Source organism: Canis lupus, chromosome X, assembly GCF_048164855.1.
Source record: "Canis lupus baileyi chromosome X, mCanLup2.hap1, whole genome shotgun sequence".
Lineage (NCBI taxonomy): Eukaryota > Metazoa > Chordata > Mammalia > Carnivora > Canidae > Canis > Canis lupus.
The window spans coordinates 110,016,831-110,035,510 of NC_132876.1; the positions used below are offsets into that span (position 1 = coordinate 110,016,831).

General features: G+C 41.8%; 1 protein-coding gene across 4 annotated transcripts in view; it reads left to right on the forward strand.

Annotated features, from left to right (window-relative positions):
* Positions 1–18,680, forward strand: part of ADGRG2 (adhesion G protein-coupled receptor G2) — a 129,923-nt gene that overhangs the window by 40,487 nt on the left and 70,756 nt on the right. For all 4 annotated transcript variants that reach the window (XM_072815423.1, XM_072815424.1, XM_072815425.1 and 1 more), the window contains exon 2: positions 5,995–6,042. The gene's annotated coding sequence lies outside the window, so the exon portion shown is untranslated. The remainder of the gene's footprint in view (positions 1–5,994; positions 6,043–18,680) is intronic.

The following is an 18,680-nucleotide window of genomic DNA, read 5'->3' on the forward strand; positions in this document are numbered from 1 at the left end:
TAGAATAACCCCCAGTGCCCGCCACCCATTCACTCCCACCCCCCGCCCTCCTCCCCTTCTACCACCCCTAGTTCGTTTCCCAGAGTTAGCAGTCTTTACGTTCTGTCTCCCTTTCTGATATTTCCCACACATTTCTTCTCCCTTCCCTTATATTCCCTTTCACTATTATTTATATTCCCCAAATGAATGAGAACATATAATGTTTGTCTTTCTCCGACTGACTTACTTCACTCAGCTGAATACAGCTTTTTTTAAAAAAAGATTTTTATTTATTTATTCATGAGAGAGAGAGACAGACAGACAGACACAGGCAGAGGGAGAAGCAGGCTTCATGCAGGAAGCCTGACATGGGACTCGATCCCGGGTCTCCAGGATCAGGCCCTGGGCTGAAGGTGGCGCTAAACCGCTGAGCCACCCAGGCTGCCCTGAATACAGCTTACTGCAAGACTTGCATTAAAAGTGTTTTGTGAAACCATAAACTAATGCTCTGAGAAAGAATTAGTCGGTGTATCCTTGCCTATGCATTGACTTTTAAGGTGGTCGTTATTTGTACACTAAAGAAAATCATGCCCTGTTTTGAAACACCTTTCATTCCACCCTGTCCAGTGGAGGGCTGTGGGTGCCTCCCTCAGAGGGTTGGGTGTGGTTATCAGGGAGTCATTCCAAGGTGGGTCTCTTACCATGTGGTCTTCAATACTGCTTCTCCAGCTCTGGACAGAGGTAACCATTCACATTCTAGGCCCTGGCATAGTTTGGCAAGTGTCCAGCTAAGGGAGGGGAGGGGAGGGAAAGAGGGAATGCCATAGGAAGAAGGAGAGTACTGGTATACTGCAGAGATTCTCTGGGTTTGGTGCCAGACCCCCACAACAATGCAAGTCAAGTGAAGTTTTTGGCTTCCCAGTGCATATAAAAGTCATGTTTATACTACAGTGTCGTCTATTAAGTATGCAATAGCATTAGGCCTTAAAAAACTACGTACACACTTTAATTCACAAATACTTTATGGCTAAAAAATGCTAACCATCATGTGAGCTTTCAGCAACTTGTAATCCCTGATCCCCGATCGTTATAACAAATACAATAATAACGAACACATTTGAAATAGTGTGAGAATCACCAAAAGATGACCTAGAGACACAAAATGAGCAAATGCTGTTGGAAAAATGTGCTGATAGACCTGCTTAATGCAGGGTTGCCACAACCCTTCAATCTGTATAAACAAAACACAACAACAACAACAAACCCTCTTAAGAGACCCCACAGTACGTCTGAGATGCAATAAAACGAGAAGGGAAGTGCACCAAAGAGATCAATGGGGAGAGGGGAGGAGAGAAAGGAAAGCTTTGAGTGCTACAGAGAAAAATAGCATGGTGCTAACCAGCTACTTTTCCTGGCCTGGTTCATTCCATCTCAGCATGATCACCACAGGGACTATGAGGTCATCTTTTTAGATGTTTCAGAAAGTGATTCCAAAAGCACTCCCCTAGTCACTTCTACAGTAGAACAATGATCAACACCAGGACACTCTTCCTCCTGTTTAACATGTCTTGGCCTATGGTATAAGCCACCTTTTCGACATCCTCTCTGCCCATGGTAGAGCTGGAGAACACCCAGCCGCCATTTTCTTTCTGTGGCTGCCTGTATACTTAGCAGCTGTTACCTGGAGACCACCACAACCTCCACGTGGACGTGCTGTGTGAGTTTTTCCCAGTCAGTTCAGATTATATTCTTAATATGTTCCGTTGTCCTTCTGCTCCATCTCTCCAGGGCCCTCCTGGCCATCCTCTGCTTCGCCCTTCATGCTTCAGCAACATCCTACTGATTGCAAGTCCTGCCCACTCCATGCCAGTTGTTGGCTCTGTGCTTTGGTTTAGGCTGTTTCTTTGGAATGCTCTTTCCCATTTCTTCATGTAAAGGGTGTTGCACATTCTTTGGGATGCAGCGTGACTCTTACCTCCTGGAGGAAACACTCTTGGGTCCATTTCCCCTTACTGGTTTAGTATCCTTCCTCAGAGCTCCTGCTGTGCCCGTGACAGAGCCCACAGCTGTCACTTCTGGAAAACTTGACATTTTGGATTCAGGCTCTGATGGCTCTCTTGGCCAGGTACCCTTGTACAGGGTGCAACCTGCACAACCATAGTCACCCTGTTTTTGGCATGTAGTAGGCATTCAGTAAATGTTTGCTGAATGAAACATCTTGAGAGCTTTCCAAAGCCTTGTCACAATTGAACTCTTCTTGAATGGTGGCATCCAGAACTGAACACACCAGTCCTTGTAGGTAAAGATCTTATTAGGTTAGGTCTGACCAGCAGTGGGGCTGCCAGAAGGTTCTAGAATCACCCTGTTAATCCCTCGATGGTAATACGTACTACTCTACAGTCAAGAACCTGCATATCCATGACCTTCTCCTGTATAAGCCCTCAAGCCTAACCTTCACCATCATCTCTATCTGTGTAATTTGCTTTTCCTACTAGTGTGGAGAAGCTTCTCTTTGCTGATTTCTGCCCTTGTTCCCAAAGTATCACAGCCTCTTTGTTCTCTGGTCTTTTCTTCCATGATGGTGTCAACACCAGGAACTGTCAGCCACTCTGCCCCTCAGTTTGGGCCACTAATTAGTCATTAGGTTTCAAGTGAAGTGCTGAGTCTTTCAGGATGCTGTATGTGACCAGCGGGTTGTTGTTGTTGTTTTAATCGATCCTTGGACCAGCATTGTATCACCCCCGAGGGCAGTGGTACAACCGTCTGGGCTGGCTGGCTGTTACCTGTGTACTTGGCCTGTTTTGTTGACTATCCCCAGGATGCTTGGGCCCCGTGGCCAGCACCCAGGGCCTCTGACAGTCTACGAGCACAGGAGTCCTGATTCTTCGATGTGGCTTGCCTCTCTCAGAGCTTATTCGATACTGAAACAGGGCTCTAACTACATACAGAGATCATTTCCTTCCCACCCAAACCACTTGTACACTCTGCTTGCCCTTTTTCCCCCCTGCTCACTCTGGTATTACCCTGGCTCTCAGCCAGCTTGATAAATAGAGGAAGTTGGATGAATTTCCAGCCTCCCTGATGTCATGGTTTGGGGCAGTCTGCAACTGGGAGGTTTCAGTTAATCCTAGCAGTTGGTGAATTTGCTGTTCTTCTCTGAGAAGTTTCTGTTCTGTGCCATGTCTTACATAAGTCGATACGGTTCCTTTTGTGACTTGCCCTTTCCTTTCAATGATGTAAGAAGACTGAACATTGGCAGTCACTATGTTTTGTTCCTGGAGACTGGTGGTGATTGGGTCCTGATTGCTGTTTAGTTTCTGTGGGAGATAAAGGATGGTGGGTGTGCGGCGACAGTGGCAAGGAAGGGCCCCGGGGCTGAAGGATGTGCAGTTCTTTCATTACATTTAGGCTTCTCTGTCCATCAAGCATTGCACATCATTACTTTTGACATTCTTTTCCACAACTTGCTCAAGTGAGTTCCTGCTCCTCGGCTGGGAGGCTGGTTTCTTGGCTCTGCAACCAGAAGTCTTTGTGCTTTCATTGGGGCCTTTCTAATTAGATTAGGGCAGGGCCAGGGGAGATGGCCTCCAGCTGAGTGAGTGATGGTATTACCTCCTACTTAGCCTCCCTCTGAGCTCCATTTGGGAGCTCTTTCTGGAGAACCTGGATGGCTTGCTCTCTGCTTTTCTTTGCTATAAGAAATGTATTTAATTGCATAAGTGATACACAAATACATGTCTTATGTTCTGTTGGGCTCCATCCTTTTCCTCCATCACACTGCTTCTGTAGAGGCTTGGTGGGGTTCCTTCCAGGCTTTTTCGTGCGCATTCTTGTCACTACACAAATAAGCATGCATATATATAGTTTTGCTTGTTTCTTAACAGAGCCTAGTATATGTATTATTAAGAAACTTGATTTTTTTTTCTTTTGGCTTACATGTATTCACAATCTCTATATGTCAATACGTGTAAATCAACTTCATTTTCTCAAGCATTGCATAATATTCCATAATATGGATGGACCATCATTTATGTATCTATTCATCCACTGATGGAGACTTAGGCTTTTTCCCCCCTTTACACAAAGCTGCAATGACAGCTTTTTTGTGTGTCAGTATTTCTGTGCAGACAACCTCTGGAATGAGAATTTCTGGATCAAAAGGTATGCACACTTAACATTTTCAAAACCTAACTAAACTATTCTCTCAAAGTTGACATTTCCACCAATAGTGTATGTGACTGTTCATTTCCCCACGTGCTCTCCAGATTTGAATATTACTAGCCTTTTACATTTTTTCATTCATTGGGCAAAACAAATTTTGTTGTTGCTGGACTTCTTTTTCTACCTGAAAGTACTCCAAAGGAGCAAAGAGAGCCTTATGTTGTTGTTTATTAATAAATTTGGTGACCAGGAACCATGAAGTGTGCTTCATTGTTGCTGTCAAAAAGGTTTTGAAGAGGTAATGTGCTAGAGGTGTGAAATTTCATCAAAAATCCCTAGGTAGAAAATCTTCCGTTTACACAAATGTGAAGTGAAATTATTTCCATACTCAAGTCACAATCAATTTGTTTCTTTGTTTGATTATTTGAATGTTTTTCAATTGTTAATCCTACATTCATTCCACTTGAGCATTGTGCCATGTGTTTGTAATTTGTTCATCTTAAGACAGGATGACATGCTTGGCCTTCATTTTTGTCTTCTTTAAACATTGCTTAATGAAGTTTTCTGACATATCAGGCTTTATTAAAAACTACATTTAAAAATATTTTTATTTATTTATTTGAGAGAGAGGGAGAGTGAGAAGCAGACTCCTTGGTAATAAGCGGGGAGCCCAATGTGAGGCTCTGTCCTAGGACCCCGAGATCATGACTTGAGCCGAAGGTAGATGCTCAGACCAACTGAGCCACCCAGGCGCCCAAGAACTACTTTTTAAAAAATATATATTTTATTTTTTTAAGTAATCTCTACAACCATTGTGGGGCTTGAACTCGTAACCCCAAGATCAAGAGTCACATGTTCCACTAACTGAGCCAGCTGAGTGCCCCAACAACTACTTTTTTTTTTAAAGAATGTATCATGATCAATAGAAACTCACATGACTCCTTATTTCTTCACTTAATTTATATCTTGGATTCCTCCCTGAGCATTGAACTTCTGTCTGTTGACTGAAACCAGAAGTAGGTCAGTTGGTTCCAAGATCACCTACAGATTGTTTCCTCTCACACATCTTGATTTGAAAATCATTATTCTTGTATTTCACATGAGGGGATACCATTGTGTGGCATGACTGTCCTCTTCGAATTGATAGCTATACTAGTGTTTTGGTTTTGAAGTAAAGCATAATGGAATATTTTGAAAGATACAAGTCAAGTTGTCAATAATGTGGTCTGCCTTGGGTGGGCATACTCTTCCTTTTTGCTGGTATGCATCTGTCTTGTCCCTCATTCTTATCGTTGCCAGTTACCCCCACCACCCCCTTTCAACTCTGAGCCAAACTTAAAAATCAATAGAGTTCTCTTTTTGGCCCCTCTGTGGAGAAAGAATTCTACCTTTGGCTTTAGAGGCACAAGAGACATAAATGGCCCAATTGTTGGTACCAACGAGTTTAGGTTCTAGGGAAGTTAAATCACAAAAACATGTTAAAGCATCTAACAAAGAATGATTTTTAGAAGAGACTACCCACCGCACCCCCCCCAGATCCAGTCACTGCATTGTCCAGTACCCCTGTCCTGCTGTTAATGAAGCCTGAGACGGAGCAGTAATAGACGCTATTATAACATTAACATGGTCAACCCCAACATGGGCTTCCAGCTGGTCTTCCAGTTCAAAACGAGTTCCTGAGGAGCAGGGTTTACTTCCTCCATTTCGTTTGTTATCTCTGCTTCCAAGTTCAAGCCCTGGTATACAAGCAGAGGGTCTGCGGGCCACAGCCGAGGGGCTGACAGTAGCTTGAAGCATTATGGTGCCGAGAAGGCCCACTTTCCATTGATCTAATTTTCTTTTTCTCATTTTCAGATTTGTGCAGAGTCTCTCCAGCTTTTCTTTTGAATTTCCTGCTGTCAGGTGAGTGAGGCTTTTTTTTTACATGATAATGTTGTAGACATAACGAACATGTTTGGTTGTTTTCTTTATTTCTCTCAAATGACCTCTCTCCATTTCAAATCCCCATCCCCTTAACCACTGTATTCCTTTTTGTTTTGTTTTGTCTTTAAGTCCTCACTCCTACTTGGAGCCTTTTTCTTCAGACATTTTCTTTTCCTTGGGGATTCTGTTGCGGACCCATTTCTCTTTGCTAATCCATTTGTTTTTTAAGAACTTTCAGAAATGCGTACATGTTTTGAAGTCACTTGGTGCGGTAAAATCTGGGGAGGGAAAATGATCATTTCCAGAGAATCTCTTTGGGATTTGGTTTCACTCTTCCCCTTTCCTTCCTTCTCCCTGGACAGGCTTCGCTGTCTCCAACAGCTCTCCTCATGCTTTGAAGTGGGCTATTGAACATTCTCTGTTTTACTTAAAGTGCTGTGCCCATGCAGTTTCCAAAGGCTCCTCCCAACCAGATTTCTGCTCCTAACTCTCTTCTACACAGAAATTTTTATTTTCTTATTTTTAAAAGAATTTATTTATTTATTTATTTATTTATTTATTTATTTATTTATTTATTTGACAGATTGAGAGAGAGAGAGAGAAAGAGAGAGAGAGAGAAAAAACAGGGGGAGCAGGAGAGGGAGAAACCAGCTTCCTGCTGGGCAGGCAGCTCCATGTGGAGCTTGATCCCAGGATCTGGGATCATGACCTGAGCCAAAGGCAGACACTTAACCGACTGACTCACCCAGGTGCCCCTATACAGAAAATTTCAAACCACTACTGACTTACACTTTCTGTTTCCTTTGAGACTCGTAAATATTGGTTATTTCTGGGACTTCACTGTTGTAAACAATAGAAATCTTGTAACCAATGCAAGTATTTATTGCAATTAATATAAATTATAATGATCCTATTGTAATTTAAATGATAAATAACAACATGGTTATTATGTTAAATGCTGATACCTTATTATTATAGATAAGGTTAAAGTATCTGAGCAGGATCACCCAGCTAGTAAATGGCCAAGCTGCGACTTGAAGCAGGAGTTGGCATGATGTGATGACAAAAGCAAGGAAAGGCACAAAATATTGGTGGCTGGTTCGCTTTTCTCAGTACCTCACTTCTAATCAACTATGATCTTCTGATGATACAAACCATGTACTTCCTCCCCATCTCCCAGTGCAGGTCACCATCTTGAGGATGCTTTTAAGGAGAGTCTCCTATTTTTCTCTTCTACATATTGATGGAATTATTATGCAGTCACAGATTCCAGACCAAATCAATTAAAAAATCTTTTTTGAGTGCCTGCGATGGGTGGAGTTGCATGCTGCTGGGCTTGGGGTGAGGTGGAGACCGAGAGTCTATATATACAAGGATATTGTGTTCTGGTGCCTTGTTTTTGTTTTCAGGCTAAGTTGAGTCTCATGGACCATGAAGAGAAAGTTAAACTCGCTATTTATTTGGCTACACCAATGACCAATTAATCTAAGCTCATTGGTCATAAGGCTATAAGTTCTTGAGGGCAGGAAAGATATCTGTCCTGTTTATTGTAGTATCCTAAGTCCCAAGCTTAGTACCTTGCATGTAATAGAACCTCAACACATTTTTATGAACTAGATGATTGATCATAGGAAATAATTCCCCGATCTATTTACATTTAGGACCAGAGTATACTATAAACTTGTCTCATAATTATGCTTATAATAATAGCTCACACTTCTTGACTATACAAAGACCTTCATTATATTACTTCATTTCATTTCTATAGAACCCTATGAGGTAGAGTCTATCATCATCTTCAATTTTTAGATGAAGAATTTAGGTCCAGAGAGCTTAAGGAACAGATGAAGGTTACACTCTAAGTGGTGGAGCCTGGGTTCGAAGGCCGACAGATGGCTCTTCCAGGCAAGCTCTTGTTCATCATATTTATCATGCATGGGAAAGGAGCCTAAAGAATGAGGGGAGAGACAAGCAGGTTTTCGCTTTGCCTTGGGCAATTCATGCATTGGGTAAAGAGGCTGGCCGATTGTAGGTAGGACAGTGGAGGAGTTTGGATGTGAGTGAGGGAGGTGGAAAATATCAGACCTTTCACAGAGTTTTGTATTTGTTTACTTTAAGTGCACAGTTTATTTCTAATCTTGCACATCTGATATTGATTCACTTATTTTATTGAATAAAGCTTTTCCCCCCTGAGTTAGAAAGCACTTAATGCTTATTAAGGAAATCACTTTGCACTGCAGAAACCAAACAAATCGTGTCCTTCCTTCCATTTGCTTCTAGAGACATGAAAGCTTCATATTACCATCTCATGCTGGATGGTTCCCCATTGACCTGACTTTGTGCTATGACCAATGATATGCAAGGCTGCCATCTTGGAGTTCAGATGCATCACATACCAGTTAACCCAGTTTCTGTTGTCATTATTAGGACATGGGCTTTTTTGGGCACATGAGTTGTCATCTCTCTTACTACAGCATTGTTGGCTTTAGTTCTTGGTGACTTTATCTTCAAAAAATTTTGTTGCTGAAGTTCGGAATGGTTCCTTTTGTCCTGTATTTATTCAGATTACCCCAGTTTACAAGATTTGAAATTGCTGCTAGACATTTCTGTGAGCATTCCAAAGACTTCTGTAAATAGTCTCATTTGATTTATAAAATGAGTAAAAAGTGCGAGGACTTTCCTTGTCAGGTTTTGGCATCATGGTTATCTTAGGTTGGTAAAAATGAATTAGGCTGTACTCTCTCTCTCTATTCTTAGAGTTTTTGTGAGATTGGAATTCTTGTTTTTTAAATATTTGATAGAATCATGGGTGAAAACATCTGGGACTGAACTTTTCTTTGTCTTTGGGACAATTTTTGAGACTTTTAATGATTATACATATATTCATATTTACTATTTCTTCTTGATGGTTATATGCATAGGGATTTGCCCATTTCTAGCTAGAGTTTCAAAATTATTGAATAATGTTATCCCTAAACTCCTTTTATCTTGTATGTTTATTTTTTTTAAAAGATTTTATTTATTTACTCATGAGAGACACAGAGAGGGAGAGAGAGGCAGAGACACAGGCAGAGGGAGAAGCAGGCCCCACACAGGGAGCCTGACGTGGGTCTCCATCCCAGGTCTCCAGGATCACGCCCTGGGCTGAAGGTGGCACTAAACCGCTGAGCCACCCGGGCTGCCCTATCTTGTATATTTATAGCATTTTCAGTTATGTTGCTTTTTAAATCCTTTTCATTGGCTATTTGCTGATACTCGCTCTTTCTTTTTCCTTCCCCTCTCCTTCTGTCCTCCCCTCTTCTTAATTTTGCCAGAATTGTCTTCCCAAAGAACAATCTTGGCTGTGTTAATAACCTGTATTTTATGTGCTTTTTTCTATATCACTGTTTTATGCTTTTGTTTTTATTATTTTCTTTCTTCTTATTTGGGTTTAATTTGCTGTTCTTTTACAAACTTAATGAGAAGGAGTTTAACTCATTAATTTAAAGCCTTTCTCTTTTTTTAATAAATTTTATTTTATTTTAAATTTTATTTATTTATTCATGAGAGACACACACAGAGAGAGGCAGAGACACAGGCAGAGGGAGAAGCAGGCTCCCAGTAGGGAGCCCGACGTGGGACTTGATCCCAGGACCCCAGGATCACGCCCTGAGCCAAAGGCAGATGCTCAACTGCTGAGCCACTCAGATGTCCTGCTTTCTCTTTTTCTAATATGTACATTTATTTATTTATTTTAAAAATATTTTATTTTTAAAAATTTTTATTTATCTTGAGAAAGAGGGTGTGAGCAAGGAATGGAGTGGTGGGGGGAGAGACATAGGGAGAGAATCTCAAGCAGACTCCCCACTGAGCACGGAGGCGATGCAGGGATACAGGGTTTGATCCCAGGGCCCCCAAGATCATGACCTGAGCCTCAGGTAGACCTTTAACTGACTGAGCCACCCAGAAGCCCCTAAAACATTTTATTTTTAACTAATCTCTACACCCAGTGTGGAGCTTGAACCCACAACTCCAAGATCAGGAGTTACATGCTGTATGACTGAGCCAGCAGGCACTCCTCTATTAAATTTACATTTAAAATGTAAATTCACTCTAAAGATCTTTAGTTCTATCCCACATGCTTTGAAATACAGTCTTTTTATTCTTGATCAAGTCAAACATTTTCTAATGTATGTTATGACTTCTTCTTTGACCTGTAAGTTATTTGTTAAATAACAATGATTGATTGATTTTAAAGATTTTTATTTATTTATTCATGACAGAGAGAGAGGCAGAGACACAGGCAGAGGGAGAAGCAGGCTCCATGCAGGAAGCCCGACATGGGACTCGATCCTGGGTCTCCAGGATCATACCCCAAGCTGAAGGTGGCACTAAACTGCTGAGCCACCAGGGCTGCCCTATCTTTTTTTAAAAAAATGATTTTTATTTATGCAATCATGAGAGACACAGAGAGAGAGAGGCAGAGACATAGGCAGAGGGAGAAGCAGGCTCCTTGCAGGGAACCCGATGTGGGACTCAATCCCGGACCCTGGGATCAGACCCTGACCTGAAGGCAGAGGCTCAACCACTGAGCCACCCAGGCGTTCCAACAATTTATCTTTTTATTATGGTTTAATTGTCTTATGGTCAGAGAACATGCTCCTTTTCCCTTCTCCAATTCTGTAAAACATTTTTGAGACTTCTTTTTTTTTTTAAGATTTTATTTATTTGACAGAGAGAGAGAGAGAGCGAGCGCCAGAGAACACAAGCAGAGGGAACAGCAGAGGGAGAGGGAGAAGCAGACCCCCTGCTGAGCAAGGAGCCCGATGAGGGGCTCGATGAGGGGCTTGTTCCCAGGACACTGGGATCATGACATGAGCTGAAGGCAGACACTTAACGACTCAGCCATCCAGGCCACCCCTGAGACTTCATATATGACTTGGTTTTCATAAATACTCCCAAGTGTAGTAGAGGGTTCATACATGGTCTTTAAGTCAGATTGGTTAAATTTGTCATTCAATATTCTATATCCTTAATGACTTATTTGAATTTTACCAAATAATGATAGAGATGTAAATTTGTCATCTTTCTATTTATTGAATCAAACCTTTTATGAATGAACCATTTTATTTACAGGTACAGCTTTTTGCTTTAAAATATAATTTGTCTGATATTAGTATAAATGTATTTTCTTTTGATTAGTATTAGCATTACATATCTTTCCCATTCTTTTATTTTCAAACATGTTGTATCATTATGTTATAGTTGTGTCCTTATAAATAGCATATTTGGATTTTGTTTTTTTTCCAGTCTGATGATTGTTGCCTTTTCATTGAATCATTTAGTCCATTTATATTTAATGAATCATTGATTCGTGTGTGTGTGTCTATGTATGTGTGTTTACATTTACCATCTTCTATTTTTCCTAATCATTCTTTGTTTCTTTTGCTCCCTTTTGGAGCCTTTTTTCAAATTGACTGAATATTCTAAAGCCCTCCCCACCATCCACTTGTTAGGAAGTTATGTACCCCATCTCTATTTTTTAGTAGCTGCTATAAAAATCACAGCATCTACCCAACTTTTTCACTGTCTGAAGATAATCCATACCTTTAGCCTCCTCTAATATAAGGATCTTAGAAGATTTTAATTTCTCTTCTTTGTTTTATTTTAAAAGATTTTATTTATTTATTCATGCAAGACACACAGAGAGAGTAGAGATATAGGCAGAGGAAGAAGCAGACTCCCCACAAGGAGCCTGATGTGGGCCTTGATCCCATGACCCTGGGGTCACAACCTGAACCAAAGGCAGACACTCAACCACTGAGCCATCCAGATGTCCCAAGATTTTAATTCATTAATTTCATTTTTTATCTCCTAATTGAGATATATATCTCCTATATTATGTAATGTATATGTAAATAATATAGTCATTTTTATGCTATCACGTTTCACTTATCCCTGCAAGATATTATTATTAATGTTTTATATAGTTAACCTTCATTTGTTATGCTAAGCTAAACAAATCAATCAGAGAAAGATCATTATATGGTTTAACTCATATGTGAAATTTAAGAAACAAAACAAAGGATCATAGAGGAACAGAGGGAAAAATAAAATAAGACAAAATCAGAGAGGGAGACAAACCTTAAGAGACTATTAACTATAGAAAACAAACTGGGGTTGCTGGAGGGGCAGTGGGTGGGGGGATGGGGTACGTGAGTGATGGACATTAAGGCATATGATGTAATGAGCACTGGGTGTTACATGCAACTGATAAATAACTGAACTCTATATCTGAAACCTGTAAGACACTATGTTAATTGAATTTTAATAAAATAAGATAATTTTAAAAAACCCATTCATTTGGATTTACCAGTATATAGTGCCACCCTTGGCTTTGGGCACCTGGGGCCTCTGGCCTCTGTCTCATGCTTTAGAAGTGCCCTCTCTGGCCCTTCCCTAATCATACCCCTCACTCCAAGGGTGAGAAGTGTGTGACATAAAGAAATGATGCCCACCTGGAACCTGCCTTACTCTTCCCCCAACCCATGTTCCTAGATCTTGCTGTGGGAACCTGGGACCCTGGAATTCCCTATCCAGTCATTGTGTGCCTATTTCCAGGACCCAAGCAGGCCTCTTCTCCTGGGCAAGTCATGTTGCAGATGTCCATACCTTTAGACTTAAGGGATGACCAAGGGGTAGCTGCTTACAGGGAGAGAGAGGAGTTTGGATGTACAGGCTGGGGTGTCCACATACATGTGCACAAACCTCTTATATTTTGAGATGGAGCCTTAGTGGAAGAATAAGGGCAAATTGGACCTTCTTTTATTTATTTATTTAATTTCAAAAACTTTTTTAAAAGTAAGCTCTACGCACAATGTGGGGCTTGAACTCAACAACCTCAAGATCTAGAGTCACATGCTCCACTGACTGAGCCAGCCAGGCACCCCTCGACCTCCTTTTAAACTCTTGACCTGTTTATCACAAGTGTTCAGAATGGGCCTACTCATATGCTAACCATTTTCTGTGTTCTTCATTCCTTGTTGCATCTCAGATCTTACATCTTTTGCCTGAGTGCATCTTTCAGGATTTGTTTCAGGGAGTATTTGCAGGTAGTGAACAATATCCTAGTTTCTGTCTGGCTTCTGACTTCCATTATTTCTTCTGAAAAGATTACATGCTCCTTTGAAGGCTAACTGCCTCGTTTTCTCTGGCCACTTATAAGGTTTTTTCTTCGTCTTTGGTTTTCTTTAGTTTCGCTATTTTGTGTCTAGGTGTAGATTTCCTTTTATTTCTTGTAAAGATTCTTTAGACTTCTTGAATCTGTGGATGGATGTTTTTCACCAGTTTGGGGTCATTCAATCATTATAGTTTCAAACATTGACTTTACCCTCCTTTTTGAATTTTTAATAAAAATATTTTATTATTTGATGGAGAGAGAGAGAGAGCACAAGCAGGGGGTAATGGGAGATGTAGAAGCAGGCAACCCACTGAGCAGGGAGCCTGATGCAGGGCTCCATCCCAGCCCCTGGGATCATGACCCAAGCTAAAGGCAGATGTTTAACCAACTCTTTTTTGAATTTTAAGTGTATGTTAGACCTTGCATTTTTTTTCTCCATGTCTCTGAACTTTTGTATTTCATATCTGGAACTCAGGTTTGCCCATAACCTCTGGCATAAATGGTTTGTTTCTATTACCTCTCTGAGTTCCTGTTTTCACTTCACCTTTGGCCTGGGGATTCTTTTCTATCTTGTCAGCTCTTTGATTTATTTAAGAAAATGATCTTAATATTTCATTTGTAATTTTTTATTGTCTTCAGCAGAATGTTTGGTCTAAATAACTGAACCCAACATATTCTTGGAACATGGAAGAAATTTTTTTTTCTGAGGTATTTGCTGTATCAGGGTCTTTTAGAAGAGTTCAAATAAAATTTAATTATGCTATTTTTTCTTTTTAAAGATTTTATTTATTTATTCATGAGAGACAGAGAGAGAGGGGGGGGAGAGAGAGGCAGGGAGAGAGGCAGAGACACAGGCAGAGGGAGAAGCAGGCTCCAAACAGGAAGCCCGATGTGGGACTCGATCCCGGGACTCCAGGATCACACCCTGAGCCGAAGGCAGGTGCTAAACCGCTGAGCCATCCAGGGATCCCCTAATTATGCTTTTACTAACAGTTTCTTGGTGCCTTTTTTAGAGTAGTTAAGCATATAACCAGAGACTCCAGGGAATAAAAAAAAGCAACCTTGAGATCTCTGACTTTGTTGACAGTTAAATGATCCAAGTCAATGGCTTTAATTGCACTGAGATCCTCTTCAGTACCTCCCTTTTAAATTTCCCCTTGTACAAGTCTGGTTAACCAATACTTATAACTCTGTAAATATGTCAAAGGCACAAAGTCTTCTAGGAGACTCAGGGAATAATTACCACACCTCTTGTTACTTAGGTCAAAAATATTGCTCATTGCATATATCATAGCCACCATGGTATAATCAAATATATCATGGTATACCAGTCAACCAGAGGTAATAGAGTATTCCCCTTACCCAGACCTACCCTAAGGTGGTATCAAGCTATTACCCCCCACACACACTTTTAAATCTTCTTCTTCAATTAGATAGATAAATTTATCATTTATTGCCATTCAGGGTTACACTGATGACATACTTTAAAATATGTCTTTGAAAATATGATGAGTGATAGTATTTTTAAAGAAATTGAAGAGATCTAGAAGAATTTCTTGGAGGATTACAAGCAGGGCCATGGTATACCAGTCATGTTGCTTGTGTACCGTACAACCCCAGGGGCTGCCATTCACATCAGTTTCCACAACCATTAAAGGGGGCCTGGGACCAAGGTGAAGCTTGGATAATCTTTTATGAGTGATTGTCTAGTGGCAAGGTCTAGATTTTACCATTTAAATGCCAGCAGATAGTTTTCTTTGCAATTGATGTGATCTTACCAGCCATCTTTAGCACCATGAAAATTTGCTAAGCATCAGTGGCTGTTTAAATCATCTTTCTTGGTGATCCGGATAGCATTGAGCTAACCCAACTTAAAATTTTTTTTAATTAATTAATTAATTAGTTTATGATAGTCACACAGAGAGAGAGAGGCAGAGACACAGGCAGAGGGAGAAGCAGGCTCCATGCACCGGGAGCCCGATGTGGGATTCGATCCCGGGTCTCCAGGATCGCACCCTGAGCCAAAGGCAGGCGCTAAACTGCTGCACCACCCAGGGATCCGAGCAAACCCAACTTAAACCACAAGCTGAAGAAAAGTTCTAGCTCAAAAAGATAGAAATGACTTTCACATATGATGAATAAGGCTTTCAAAATCCATAGATTTCCCTCTTTGATCAATGATCCTAGGACTTTATGGCTTAACAGGGTGTTCTCTAGCTTATAAGAAGGCAGTAGGAGCTGCATTATTTTAAATACCATAGAACTTCTATTAGGAAATGTATATTCAGTCTTGAGGAAAGATATTTCAGGCTTGACCATTGAAAGCAGTTTTTTCAGTGGTGTCTGGTCTGTATTAAGTCCTTGATCCATACTCTTTTTTCAAGATGGTTGCTGGAATCACCCCTCATTCTGGCCTTTCCTGCTCTCATCTGAGAGTTGAGTACAAGCTCTCTTCAGTGAAAAGGCTCACGCCTTTATTTTGATCAGAGGCCCAAGTTACAGCACATAATAACCAGTCACTGTGTACCATGACTAATTTAACTTTGACCCTATCTTATATACTACTTAGGAGGTCCTGCCCTAGGAGTTGGCAAAGCTCAAGAATGAGTTTGCAGAAATTTTGAAATTATATAACAGAATTTTGAATTTGTCGATTCATTTCACCTGATGGACTCAGAAGTTTACTTCCAAGGAGATACCTTCTCAGGAGGCCAGTACTGTGGCCTGGTAGAAAGAGTAGGAGTCCCACCAAATAGCCACATGGCCTTGACCCATCTCCCAGAGCATATTGGGCTTCTTCCTTCATATGTAGAATAAGTGTATGAGGCTAGGTGAATTCTGAATTCCTTTCCAAAAATAAAACTGCCCTGATACTCTTTCCAGAACGAAAATTAGGTACTTGCATAGTATATCTTCTAAGTCTGTTTTACAAATTCTAGGTAGAATTGAGCCAAGGCATTTGTATAGGAGAGAATTTTTTGGTAGAGGTTTGATTCACAAACTATAGATTAAAAAAATAATAATAGCAGTGCTTTTGGAGGGGGAACTGAGTTGAGAAATAAAAAAACAGATTAATTTTTAAACTTTTATTTTATTTTTATAAATTTTTTATTTTTAAACTTTTAAATGAAACTTTTTGTGACACACGCTTAAGTGTACATGTCAATGAGTTTCAGGAACTGAACACACCCATGTAATCAGCACACAGAATTTACCTGTACCTCAGAAACCCCTTCATGCCCACTTCTAATTATTATTACCCGCATCCCCTTCAAGGATAACCACCCTACCTGCTCTTTGCTCCATCGATTAGTTTTGCCTGCTTTTGTATCTCATATGAATGGAATTCTGTACAATATGCATTCTTTCATGTCAGGCTTTTTAATCTAACTTTATATCTCTGAGATTCATCAATATTGTGTGTAGCTGTAGCAGACACTTACATTTTCCTCTAGAGAGACATTGCTACATCTTTGCATTCTGGTTTGAGTGACTCATTTGGGAGGGTCAATAATATGCCATTATGAACAGAGGATAAAAGTGCTGAAGTGGAGAGTCAAACCAGAGGCATTTTACAACTTATTAACACAGTGTATTATTAATGGATAATATAGTTTATTGATTTAAAAAAATGTGAGTCCTCTTTGAAAGGAGAAGGACTTGCCTCTTGTCTAAGGCCTTATCATGCCATTTCCAAGGAAAGAATTACCTCCCTGGTTCTGGTGATGGCTATGAAGTTACAGGATCCTTAAAGATTACAGCTTTGGGTACCTGGGTGGCTCAGTCAGTCAAGCATCTGCCTTTGGGTCAGGTCATGGTCCTGAGGTCCTGAGATTGAGTTTTGCATTGAGATCTGCATCGCTCTGCATCTGCATTGCATTGCTCTGCATAGGGCTCTTTGCTCAGTGGGGAGTCTGCTTCTCCCTCTCCCTTTCCCCTTCCTGCTCATGCGCGCGTGCTCTCTCTCTCTCTCTTTCTCTTTTCCCCTGTCAAATTAATAAATAAAATCTTAAAGAAAAAAAAAAGGTTGCCAGCTTTTCCCTGAGGCTGAGAAATTGTTTTTTACCCCCGTCTTTCCATGCCCTCGTCTCCGTAACCCTGCCCTGTTTTACCCTGCACGAGCTAGGTGCAAAGTAGGCCCCTGCCGGCCGAATGAGTGAGGAGGCCCGCTAGCATTTTTTTAAAAATTGGAGTTCAATTTGCCAACATATAGCATAACACGCAGTGCTCATCCCGCCAAGTGCCCCCCTCAGTGTCCGTCACCCAGTCACCCCCACCCCCCGCCCTCCTCCCCTTCCCCCACCCCTAGTTCGTTTCCCAGAGTTAGGAGTCTCTCATGTTCTGTCTCCCTCTCTGATAGTTCCTGCTCATTTTTTTCTCTTTTCCCCTTTATTCCCTTTCACTATTTTTTATATTCCCCAAATGAATGAGAACATATAATGTTTGTCCTTCTCCGACTGACTTACTTCACTCAGCATCATACCCTCCAGTTCCATCCACGTCGACGCAGATGGTGGGCATTCGTCGTTTCTAATGGCTGAGGAATATCATTCTTAGCGGCCTCACGGGGCTTCCTTAGCGCAGCGACACAGCGGGGCTGGCGCCGTGGTCGCAGTTTGCTAGATGGGGAAGCCTGGCCCCGGAGAGTAACCTGCCCAGAGTCCCTCAGACGTCGCAGGCCAGAGCCACAGCCTTGGATCTCGCGCCCTTTAGCGTTCCCCGCCGGCGGTGGGCGCCTGGACCCGAGGCCGCCGGAAGCTGCGGTGGCGGCCGGGCTCCCGGGCGCGCTGTGGGAGCGAGTGCCGTCCGCTGGGTCCCGGCCCTTGCCCCGCGCCCTGCGCAGGCAGCCTGGCGGGGGGCTCTCACTTCCCCGAGCCCGTGCCCGAGCCCGCGCAGGCTGCGACTTCCGGCGGGCCTCTTCCGCCTCAGCACCCCGCGCCCGCCTCGCCTCGGCTGCTGGTGCTGCCCGCCCGCCGCCCGCCGCCCGCCGCCCGCCGCCCGCTGCCTGCCCGGCTTCCCCGTCAGCCCCTCATCGTGCGAGACGCAGCCCAGCACAGGATTTGCGAGTCTTGCTGCGTGCCAGGCCCCCTCCAGAAATTTCCTTAATTGCCCCTCAGTAAATATTTGCTGAGTGAATGAATCCGCGAATGGTAAATGAGGCTCTTAGAGATTCAGTTTGTCTTTTGTTTTTAAAGATTTTTTTTATTATTATTAATTCGTGAGAGACACAGGCAGAGAGAGAAGCAGGCTCCAGGCAGGGAGCCCGACGCGGGACTCGATCCTGGGACTCCAGGATCACGCCCTGGGCTGAAGGCGGTGCTAAACTGCTGAGCCACCCGGGCTGCCCTTAAATTCAGTTTTGATACGAACTTTGCTTTTTAAAAAATGTTAACTCTGTCCTGATTACTAAAGATGCAAGCAATGATGATGAACTTGTATGTAATAAAGAGGAAATCCT